Here is a 9985-nt window from a genome sequence, read left to right on the forward strand (position 1 = left end):
TGTTGAGGAAGGCAGTTCCTAATGCAACATAATGTAGAGTTATACCTGAATTTTCTTCTATGAAATGCAGGTTTCTGGTCTAATACAGAGGTATTTGATCAACTTTGAGTAGAGTTTTGTGTAGAATGAGAGAGAGAAGTTAAATTTCATTATGCTATATGTAGATTTTCAGTTTTCCAGGCATCATTTGCTCAAGAGGCTCTATTCTTCAATGTATGTTTATGGTGTTTTTGTCTAGTATAACTGTATTAACATGGGTTTGTCTCTATGTCTTCTATTCTGTATCACTGGTCTTCACATCTGTTTGGTCTCAATATTATGTTGTTTTAATTACTATAGCTCTGTGGTATGATTTAATGCCTGGTATTGTGATGCCTCCTGCTTTACTTTACTCACTAATTATTTCTTTGGCTATTCTGGACCTCTAATTTTTCCAAATAAATTTTATGACTGCTTTTTCTATTTCTATGAAGAATGTCATTAGTGTTTTCATAGGAATTGCATTAAGTCTAGATAGCATTTTGGCATTATGGCCATTTTGACAATATTAATTCTGTCAATTCAAGAGCATGGGAGATCTATCTTCTAAGATCTTCTTCAATTTCTTTCTTTAGTGTCCTGTAGTGCTCATTGTAGAGGTCTTTGTCCTCCTTTCATAGATTGATTCCCAAGGTTTTTGTTTAACATATTGTAAATGGGTTAATTTTCATAATTTCTCTTTCAGCTTATTCAGCATTGGTGTATAGGAACTGAATTTATTTGTGGGTGTTATAATTTTATATCCTGCTACTTGCTGAATTCATTTGTGAGTACAAGAATTTTCTAGTGGAGTTTTTTAGATCTTCTAAATATAGGGCTATTTCATCAGTAAATCAGCATTGCTTGTGCTCTTCTTTTCCTATTTGTATTCTTTTTAATGTTTTTATTCTGTCTAATTGCTCTGTCAAAAGTTTCTAGAACTATTTTGAACAGAAGTGGTGAAAGAGGGCATCCCTGTCTTGTTTTAGAGGAAACATTTTCATCTTCTCCACCTAGAATGATTTTGATTTGAGTTTAGCATATTTAGCTTTGAAAATGTAGAGGTATGTTCCTTCTATCCCTAGTTTTGTTTTTCCACTGTATTGAACATGAATGGATGCTGTATTTTGTCTAATTATTTTTCTCAATCTGTTGAGGTAATTATGTGACTCTTTAAGTCTACTGATGATGTGGTAAATTACATTTATTTATTTTCTTATGTTGAGCCATCCTTTCATCTGTGGGGTTAAAAACCACTTGATCATGGTGCACTATCTTTTTAATATGTTCTTGTATGCAATTTGCCAGCATTTCATTAAAAAATTCTGCATCTATATTCATCAGGAATGTCAGTATGAAGTTTTCTTTCTTTGATGTGTCTTTGTCTGATATTGTTTTCAGGGTGATACTACCTTCTTAGAATGAGTTTGGAAGTGTTCCCTACTTTTCTATTTTGAGTAATAATTGGAGCAGGATTGGTGTCAGTTCTTCTTTGAGGATCTGGTGGAACTCAGCTGAGAATCTGTCTTGTCTAAGGGCTGTGCTTTTTTGGTAAGCTTTTGATGGTTTATTTAATTTCATTGCTTGAAATTAATCTGTTTAAATTTTCTGTCCTCCTGGTTCAATTTGAGTAGGTCAAATGTCTTTAGAAATTTGTTGATGTCTTCAAACTTTTCTGTCAGTGAATAAAAATTTCAAAATAATTTTGAATTATCCTCTGTATTTCAATGTAGTTTGTGGTGATATTTACTTTCTCAGCACAGATTTTAGTAACCTTAGATTTACCCCTCTTTCTCTTGGTTAGGTCGGCTAAGAGTTTGTCAATTTTATTGTATTTTGTCAAAGAAGCAACTTTTTGTTTCATTAATATTTTTGAGAATTTGTTTCAAATGTAATGATTTTGGCTTTGATTTTAATTATTTCATGTATTCTACTGCTTTTGGTGTTGATTTGTTCATTCTTCAGGGCCTTGGGATGTAGTATTAGGTTATTTATTTATTTTGATATGTTATGCTGTTATAACTTTCACCTCTAAGTATTAATTTTTATCATACCTGACTTATTCTTCTATCTATTATTTATTTAATGGAAATTATTTAGTCTCCAGATGTTAGAGTGCCTTCTAAATTTTATTTTATTATTCATTTCTAATTTTATTCCATTCTTATCTGATATAATTCAAGGGATTATCCCTATCTGTATTTGCTAATAGTTGCTTTGTGGCTTAAGATATGGTGTATTTTAGAAAATAATCCATATGCTGTTGAGAAGAAAGTGCATTCAGCCATTGATGGATGAAATATTTTATATATGTTTATTAAGTCTACACTATTAATTGTATTTTTTAGTTCTATGGCCTCTACTTTAGTTTTTATTAGAAAGATCCATTCAGTGATGAGAGTGAGGTGTGTTAAAGTCACCCAGTATAATTGTGTTATGGTCCATTTGATTCTTCATGTTGTCATTATTGTTTGATGTATATAAGTGCTCCATTTTTTCCAGCATAAATATTTTGCTTTTACTTTTACATTCAATGTTATTATTTAGAGATTATTTTTATTCCATGCCATTTTCATTTCTGTTTAGTTTTCTGTCTAGTTTTGAATTATTTTTCTTTTTGATTGACTGTTTTTCTAGTGCAGGTCCTCCTTTTGCAGGTTTTCAATTATATTTTTTGTTTTTATTCATAAAATATTTTATTGAGTATGTTTTGTAAGGCAGGCTTTCTAGTTGTAAATTATTTTAACTTTTGTTTATCATAGAAGTTTTTTATTTAATTATCAACTCTGAAACTTAATATTGCTGGGCATAGTATACTTTGTTGGAAGTCATCTTCTTTCAGAGATTAGTTTTATTATTCTAATACATCCTAGCCTTTAGGGTCTGTCTGGGTTGAGAAATCAGCTGAGATCCTAAAAGGTTTACCTGAAAATGTACCTGTTGTTTTTATCTGGCAGCCTTCAAAATTCTATTCTAGTTCTTTATGTTAGGTATTTTCATAATAATATGACTTGGTGTGTGTTTGTTTTAATTGTTTTTTATATATTTAGGGTCCTATATGCTTCCTGCATTTGATTTTCCTTTACTTTCTTAAGGCTTGTAAAATTTTCTGATACTATTTCATTTAAAATATTGTTCTTTTCTTTAGTTTGTCTCTCTGAGCTTTCACATATCCTGATGAATCTTATATTTGGTCTTTTAATGTTAGCCATATGTTCTGGAAATTCTGTTCATGGGGTCTTAGCATCTTTTCTCTTTAGTCAACTTTATTTTCAAAATTATATATTTTGTCTTCATTTCCTGAAACTTTATCTTCCAAGTGGTCTATTCTATTGTTGATGCTTTCCTTTTAATACTTAATTTAGTTGTTTTATTTCTTCATTTCAAGGATTTCCACTTGATTATTTTTTTCAGAATCTCTATTTCTTTATTGAAGTGGCCTCTCACTTCTGTATTTTCTATATGATTCCATTCATTACATTATTGTTTACCTTGCAGATCAGTTTAATGATGAAATTATAAACTTCTTCTCTGACATTTTTTCCTCTGTGGTACTGATACATTCTGTTATTGACGTATTTTTGTTTGTTTGAAGTGTTTTATTTCTTTTCATTTTCTTGTTATTTGTGTGTCTACCCTTCTACCAATATGGATGATTCAGTAGAGCTTCTACCCTATAAAATTATAGTGTCCCTGAACATTTCCAGTATTCACAATTTAGGGGGAGACAATAACAACAGCCAATGCACATAAGATACAGCATTAAATCAAATAGCTCTTGTTGTGACATCTAAAATGTCAATATTCATAATAAAAAGAAATGAAGTGATCAGTAATTCCCTACAGTAAAAACATTAAGTTTGCAAACGGGTTTACAATTTCAAATGGTGAACAGGGAGAAAACAGAAAAAAAATGAATTATGTGATGATTATGAGGAAGTAGGAGAGAAAAATAAAAGTAAAATAAAATTAAAAAAAATAAAATTAAAGCAAAAAATTATAAAATAATAACAAACAAAAAAACCAACTTATCTTTCAAAAGACTGAGTCCTAAAAAGTAACTTCTTTCAAAAAAAGCTAGAATGTAAAAAATACATATATGTATTACTTACTGTCCATTGAACAATTCAGCTCACAATTAAAGAGAGAAAAGAGAAAAAAAAAAACATTCTCAATGAAAAGTTAAAGAAAATTTTTCCTTTGGAGTTCAAAAATGGTTCCACTTCCCTTCTCCACAGTATTAGATAAGGTGGGCTGGAGTATGATGTCTCCTCCCCTCTCAGGATAAGGTCACTGGAGTGTTCTGTGAGAGGAAATCCTAAAGCACTGGAGGTGGGGTTTAGGCCTAGGTAGACTCCAGATGCTTCATTGAATGCCAATTGGTTTTAAGATTTTAAATCAGCCACTTCCAAGGCCCAGCAGTTGCCAGTCCATGCTGGGATACAGCACCACAGGGATCTGCCCTGGGTTCCCCTTATGCAGTGGAGGAGCCAATCCTTGGTACCCTCAGTCACCAATGGACCCTGCACTTCCTGGACTCTGGGGTTTAATCTCCCAACTCAGTCACTCCCGCCTACCTTTCAAATTCCTGGCCTGGCTTGTCTCTTCCAGCCTGTCCTGTGAGCCACAGGACTCAAGGGGAAAGGAGGAAATGGATGGGTTTCTATGCCAATTACCCTGTGTAAACCTCTCTCTGACTCCGATTTTCTCCTGGTAACTTGGGCACCTTCTATGTTGTGCAGTGTGGGTTTTCAGGCCTATATTTTGGACCAACTGGGGATTGCCAGGAATTGAATACCACAGTTGTCAGTCCCTGTGGCAATGCTGCAAAATGGCTCTTTCCTCTGTCCTCCCCTGGCAGCTGGGAGAGATGTGGCCTCCTTCCCACCCAAAGATATTGTGCCTCAAACCTTTCAGGTTATGTTGGCATTGTCTTTCATATCTTATCTCTGTACCCAGACATACCATAGGCCTCCTAAAAAGGTGGGTTCCTTTAATTCCTTTATCCCTCCACTTTGAGGAGGCTAGTGCTCTGACTGACAACAGTGGGGCAGTGGTGGTGGCATGGGAAATTTCTCCCTTATTTTATTATATCCATCTTCCCGAGTTCCAATCTGCTTTGAATGTCCTGTATTAATTCCCAGTAAAGTCACCCCTTTTTTTAAAATTAACCCACCTTACTGAGAATGTGCCTATGGTTTTTCTTTGTTTCAGGCTATGGAGCAGCTGGGTAAGCCACTTCCTGTATTCTGCCATCTTGATTAAGCCCCCCCCCCCAATTCTGGGGTTCTTACAATGAATGTTTCTATGAATATTGGCACAGAAATTATTGTGTGAATATGTTTTTATTTGAATTTAATTGAACTAGTGGATCATATAGTAAGTGTAAATTAAATTTTATAAGAAATAGCCAAATTGTTTCCTAGAAATATAGTACAATTTTGGATTCCATCCATTAGTGAATGAATATTCCAGATAGTCTGAATACTGTGCAATGACGGGCAATGTTTCCTTTTGAAAGTTAGCTATTCTTCTGTTTGCATAAGTGCATTTTATAGAACGTTAAGCTTGAATTTTATAAAGACTTAGAAAATTTTAATAAGAGCATGAAATAGAATTAGTTTATGAAAGAATCCAAATTTTTTATTTATTTTATCTCTTTCCTATCTAGTGTGTTTACTGCTTTAAGACATGTTGTGATTGGTTTTAGCATAGATCCTTATGAACAGAAAATAATGTTATGTCTCACAATATTTCCTCAACAAAACATTAGTTAACTTTAGAAATAAAAACTATTTTATTAGTTACAAATCTATACTTAAATATTAAGTGTTGGAACATTAGTTTGATATTGAACTACTGAATAAATATTGCCCTAAAAACTTAATATACAGTCCTTACTCAGTTCTACAAGAAATTGTTGATGTATTTTTCATGATGTAAGCCAGCCTTACTGGAGTGTAGAAACATAGCTTTTAGGGTTATTATGTAACATAATTGTAACATAATTGTATGTATTTGAATTGCTTGTTATGCACTTGGCTCAGATGTAACACAGCTCTTTAGAAATTTAAAATATAAACTTTTATATGATTCTTATGAGGAGTTGACCCTTGAGTCATGTATTCATACAAATTGATAATAATATAATAAGTATGAAACCTATTGAATGAAAGAGAAATTCACCAACTGTCAAACAATTTTCTTTTCCATGTCATAAAAAAAATTGTTGTTAAACCTACGGAATATGTAGGAAAGAATTTTGAATATTGACATGTGATTATGTCTATTCTAATGATTTTCTCTTACTTTCAAAATAAATTATTTAGTACATTTTTGTAATGCAACTCAGATTGATTTAAGATTGTTGCTGAACCCATCACTATAAATTTATCCATTCTTTTAGCATTCACTTTATCTTAAAAAACTATCTTATTTTTATATTTACATTGTCTTATGAAATTTTGCATAAAGAGATTGACTTTATTTGACCTCAGAATTGTTTGATTTTTTTTTCCCAGTATAAAATTACAGAAAGAATTTGGCTTCAGTTTTATGGTATATCTCAGGAAAGTGAGACTCCTGAAAGGATGCTGAAATCCAGAGAATTACAGAAGGGTCATTATTATTTGTTTTGTTTTAGTTAAACATAATATGGCAGTATAGCATATTACTTCAGGAAAAATAACTAGAGAAACTACAAATGCCTAGTCTACATATATTATTGAATATATTTAGCCAAGCTATTTCTACTGACTCTACTCGAGTCAGTAACAGAATTCCTTTAGGCTCAAGTGAACTCCATGCATTGCTGCAATATTTGTGCTACACAGTCTGTGTATTATGGTCAGTGTTTGGTATGTGTTAACTCATGTGAGCATATGCTTGCATGCATTAATTTTTTTCAAAGATCCTTGAAAAAGATTCTCTCAAACAGGAATAGTATGCATTTTTATCAGCTTGCTTAGAAAAATATTCCCACACAATTTATTTTCATTTTGTTTCTCTCAAGTTGAGGTGCATGTTCCAGGTTGAGAAAAGAAACAGGGGACAAAAATTTCCTTGAATTGATAGACATGGCATTTGTGCAAGTAGGTAGATAGAATATTTCACAAAAATGAACTAGAAAGAAGAAAGGTGAGATGTAAAAGCTGGAACTAATGTTATCATCCCAATCTGTTATCTGAGCTCTCAAGTTAAACATAGTATTGCAATGTCAGCATTTCCCCAGGAAAGTAGAACGCTATAAATATCCACTGCTTGGAAGCGTTATTTGACCTATAAAGAATCACTATCCCAACTGTGCTTGCTGCAGAAATTGGATAATGGTTGTTTGCAAAGTGGCAAGCTCTCTTTACATTCTGGCTGAGCAGAGAAGAAAAGCTCATGCAAAAAGGCAGCAAAATATGTTATGAATTTTCAAGTTGGGATGGACATTTTTTTTATGACACATTTCTAAGAATTACCAGTTTTAATCCAGCCTCCTGAACACTGTTTTAGCAGAAACTGTGGCATTTCATTTCCAAACAGTAATAAAATTCTAGTTAGATGGTGTAATTTTTCATAAAGTTTATAATTGTGATTGATGAAAACACACTATTTGCTGTTTCAAAGCATGTGTTCATGTCTTAGTGCTAAAGATTTATAAGTGTTTGGAATATCATAAAACACATTTTTATGTGTTTGAAAATTAATAGGCTTATCTTCATTTTAGTTTGGTTTGTGTTCTGTTTTTGGACTGTCAGAAAAATGCTAATCACACAAATCCTGTAGTATTTTACCCATTGCAGAAAATGTCTTAGATTTCTTTAAAATATGGAAACATTCCTTTTCACATTTTTCACAGAACTTAATGTTTTCATTAGACATCAGTCTAAGAACAACAGATTTATTTACAGATTACTTACTATGCTCACTTCAAAAATGATCCCCTGCCAATCTCTGTAGTAGCACTGTGACTACTGCTACCCAAATTTTGATATTAATTTATTTAATTCTATCAAACCAAAGAACATTATACCTTATGTGCTTTTAAACAAAAGATCACTTTATTCGAACATTTATTATTATTTGTATGCAGCAATATTTTATAATAAAAGACAAAATACAAATACAAAATTGTCATTTAAAAATGTCATGATTTCTCCATAGATATCAGGATAAACCAAGAAAATATTGTATTTCTAATCAATAAAATGATGATATAGCTATAGAAATACTATATGGTAAAATGAAAATCATTCTTAATATCAAAGCTAAGTTAAATTCTATTCTTATATTGAAATAATTAATACCCATGTTCTTATAATAAAATTTACAAAATACTGTCATTTGCTAGCATTGACTCAGTGTGTCTCTTTCCCCACCTCCTCTACCAGGGGTATAATCAGCTTTTGCAATATGGAGAACAAAATGCAATACTGTATTATTTTGATGATTTTTTTAATGAAAATGATACTCAAAGATGACCTGTTGTGATCATTCCTCATAATTAAGTAACTCTTCCTTGTTTGCATCATTGATGTTAGCAAAGTTTCTAGCAGGTTTTCTCATTTCCATTCTTGCTCACCTATACGTCACATCCCTAGGAGGGATATTAACATCTAATTTAGACTATTATAATTACCTGTGATCTTTCCAAAATGTATCATATTACTTAAAATAAGTTCTTACCCTTTTTCCCCGAACTCAAAACTCCGCCTACTTCCTCAATGTGCTTTCACACATTTTTTCTTCTAGTTCATCAATATTGCATTGCCATTCTTTCAGTTACATATTTCCTTTTACTTTTTCTCAAAACAAATTCTATGCCCTCAGAAAAGCCTTCTTATCTTCCTTGGCTAAAAGACACAAGCTTCATTTGGGCACTCTTGAATACACTACACAATTTAATTTCTTCTTAAAATACCATATGTAATTATTTATTATATGATTTTGTGCCTCCTCAGTCTGATAATATAAAATTCCTAAAAGAAGACATTAAAAAAATGCGAATGCAGTCTCCCACAACCACAAATTAGGCAGTTGAGTTTCCCACATTTGGGAAAATCGTAGGGGTCAGCATATCCAGAGTGCCTCACATGTGAAAACCACCTTTGTGGTCATGATCTGTCCCCTGCCAGGTAAGTATATAATAGTATACATTTAATTACCTGTTGATCTTTTGAAAGAGGGCAGGTAAATATTACAATAGCATATGAACTGTAGTCAGAAATGGAAAGGAAAAGGTCTTTGGCAGAAAAACAAAAAAAGTAAACAAAATAAAAAAATAAAACAAAAATAGTACCCATTTCATTCATGCCCAGACTTTCCTTGCACTTCATTACAAGCATACTATTCACCTATATTACCAATATTATATTTTATTTCAAAATTTGAAATAAAAATGCAAATTTTTCAAATTCCCAAGCTGAAAATGCCAGTTACTCAACAATTCTTTCCAGGACAATCAGGAAAAAAAAAATATCTTCTATTAAACATCTGAAACTTTATATTTAACTTTGTTTATACACAGTATTATTTACATGAATTTAATTATTTGTGCATGTGAATATTGCAAATTGTACCATATATCAACAGTGTTAAAGGAAGAATCATAATCACATTCAAATCCTGCCTCACAGCATGAATTCAAAGAAGCTAAATGCAATCTCCTATCATTCTTCCTCTGCACAGAGCACCAAAAATAGCTTTCTTTTTTGGGTCAGACATATTATACTGTGTGAGAAACACCACGGAATCAGGGAGTGAAAATGGAGGATAAGCCCAAGCTTCCTATAGTCTCTGGTCACATAGGACAAATATTGTCATGTGACCCCTGCCATTGGCAGAGAGTTCTTGCAGGTCTCCTGGAGACTGTGTGGAAATCATTAAGCACTTTGTTATCAATAAAGTATACTGACAAGGTTAACATTGTCTTAGAACAAAGTTTATAAGGCAGCATTATTAATTTGTGAATTCAATTCTT

The 9985-nt window shown here is 32.2% G+C and overlaps 1 pseudogene; it reads right to left on the reverse strand.

Annotated features, from left to right (window-relative positions):
* Positions 1–8998: 8998 nt before the first annotated feature.
* Positions 8999–9148, reverse strand: LOC113188209 (U1 spliceosomal RNA; annotated as a pseudogene).
* Positions 9149–9985: the final 837 nt, after the last annotated feature.

The sequence above is a fragment of the Urocitellus parryii genome, chromosome 6, assembly GCF_045843805.1.
Source record: "Urocitellus parryii isolate mUroPar1 chromosome 6, mUroPar1.hap1, whole genome shotgun sequence".
Taxonomy (NCBI): domain Eukaryota; kingdom Metazoa; phylum Chordata; class Mammalia; order Rodentia; family Sciuridae; genus Urocitellus; species Urocitellus parryii.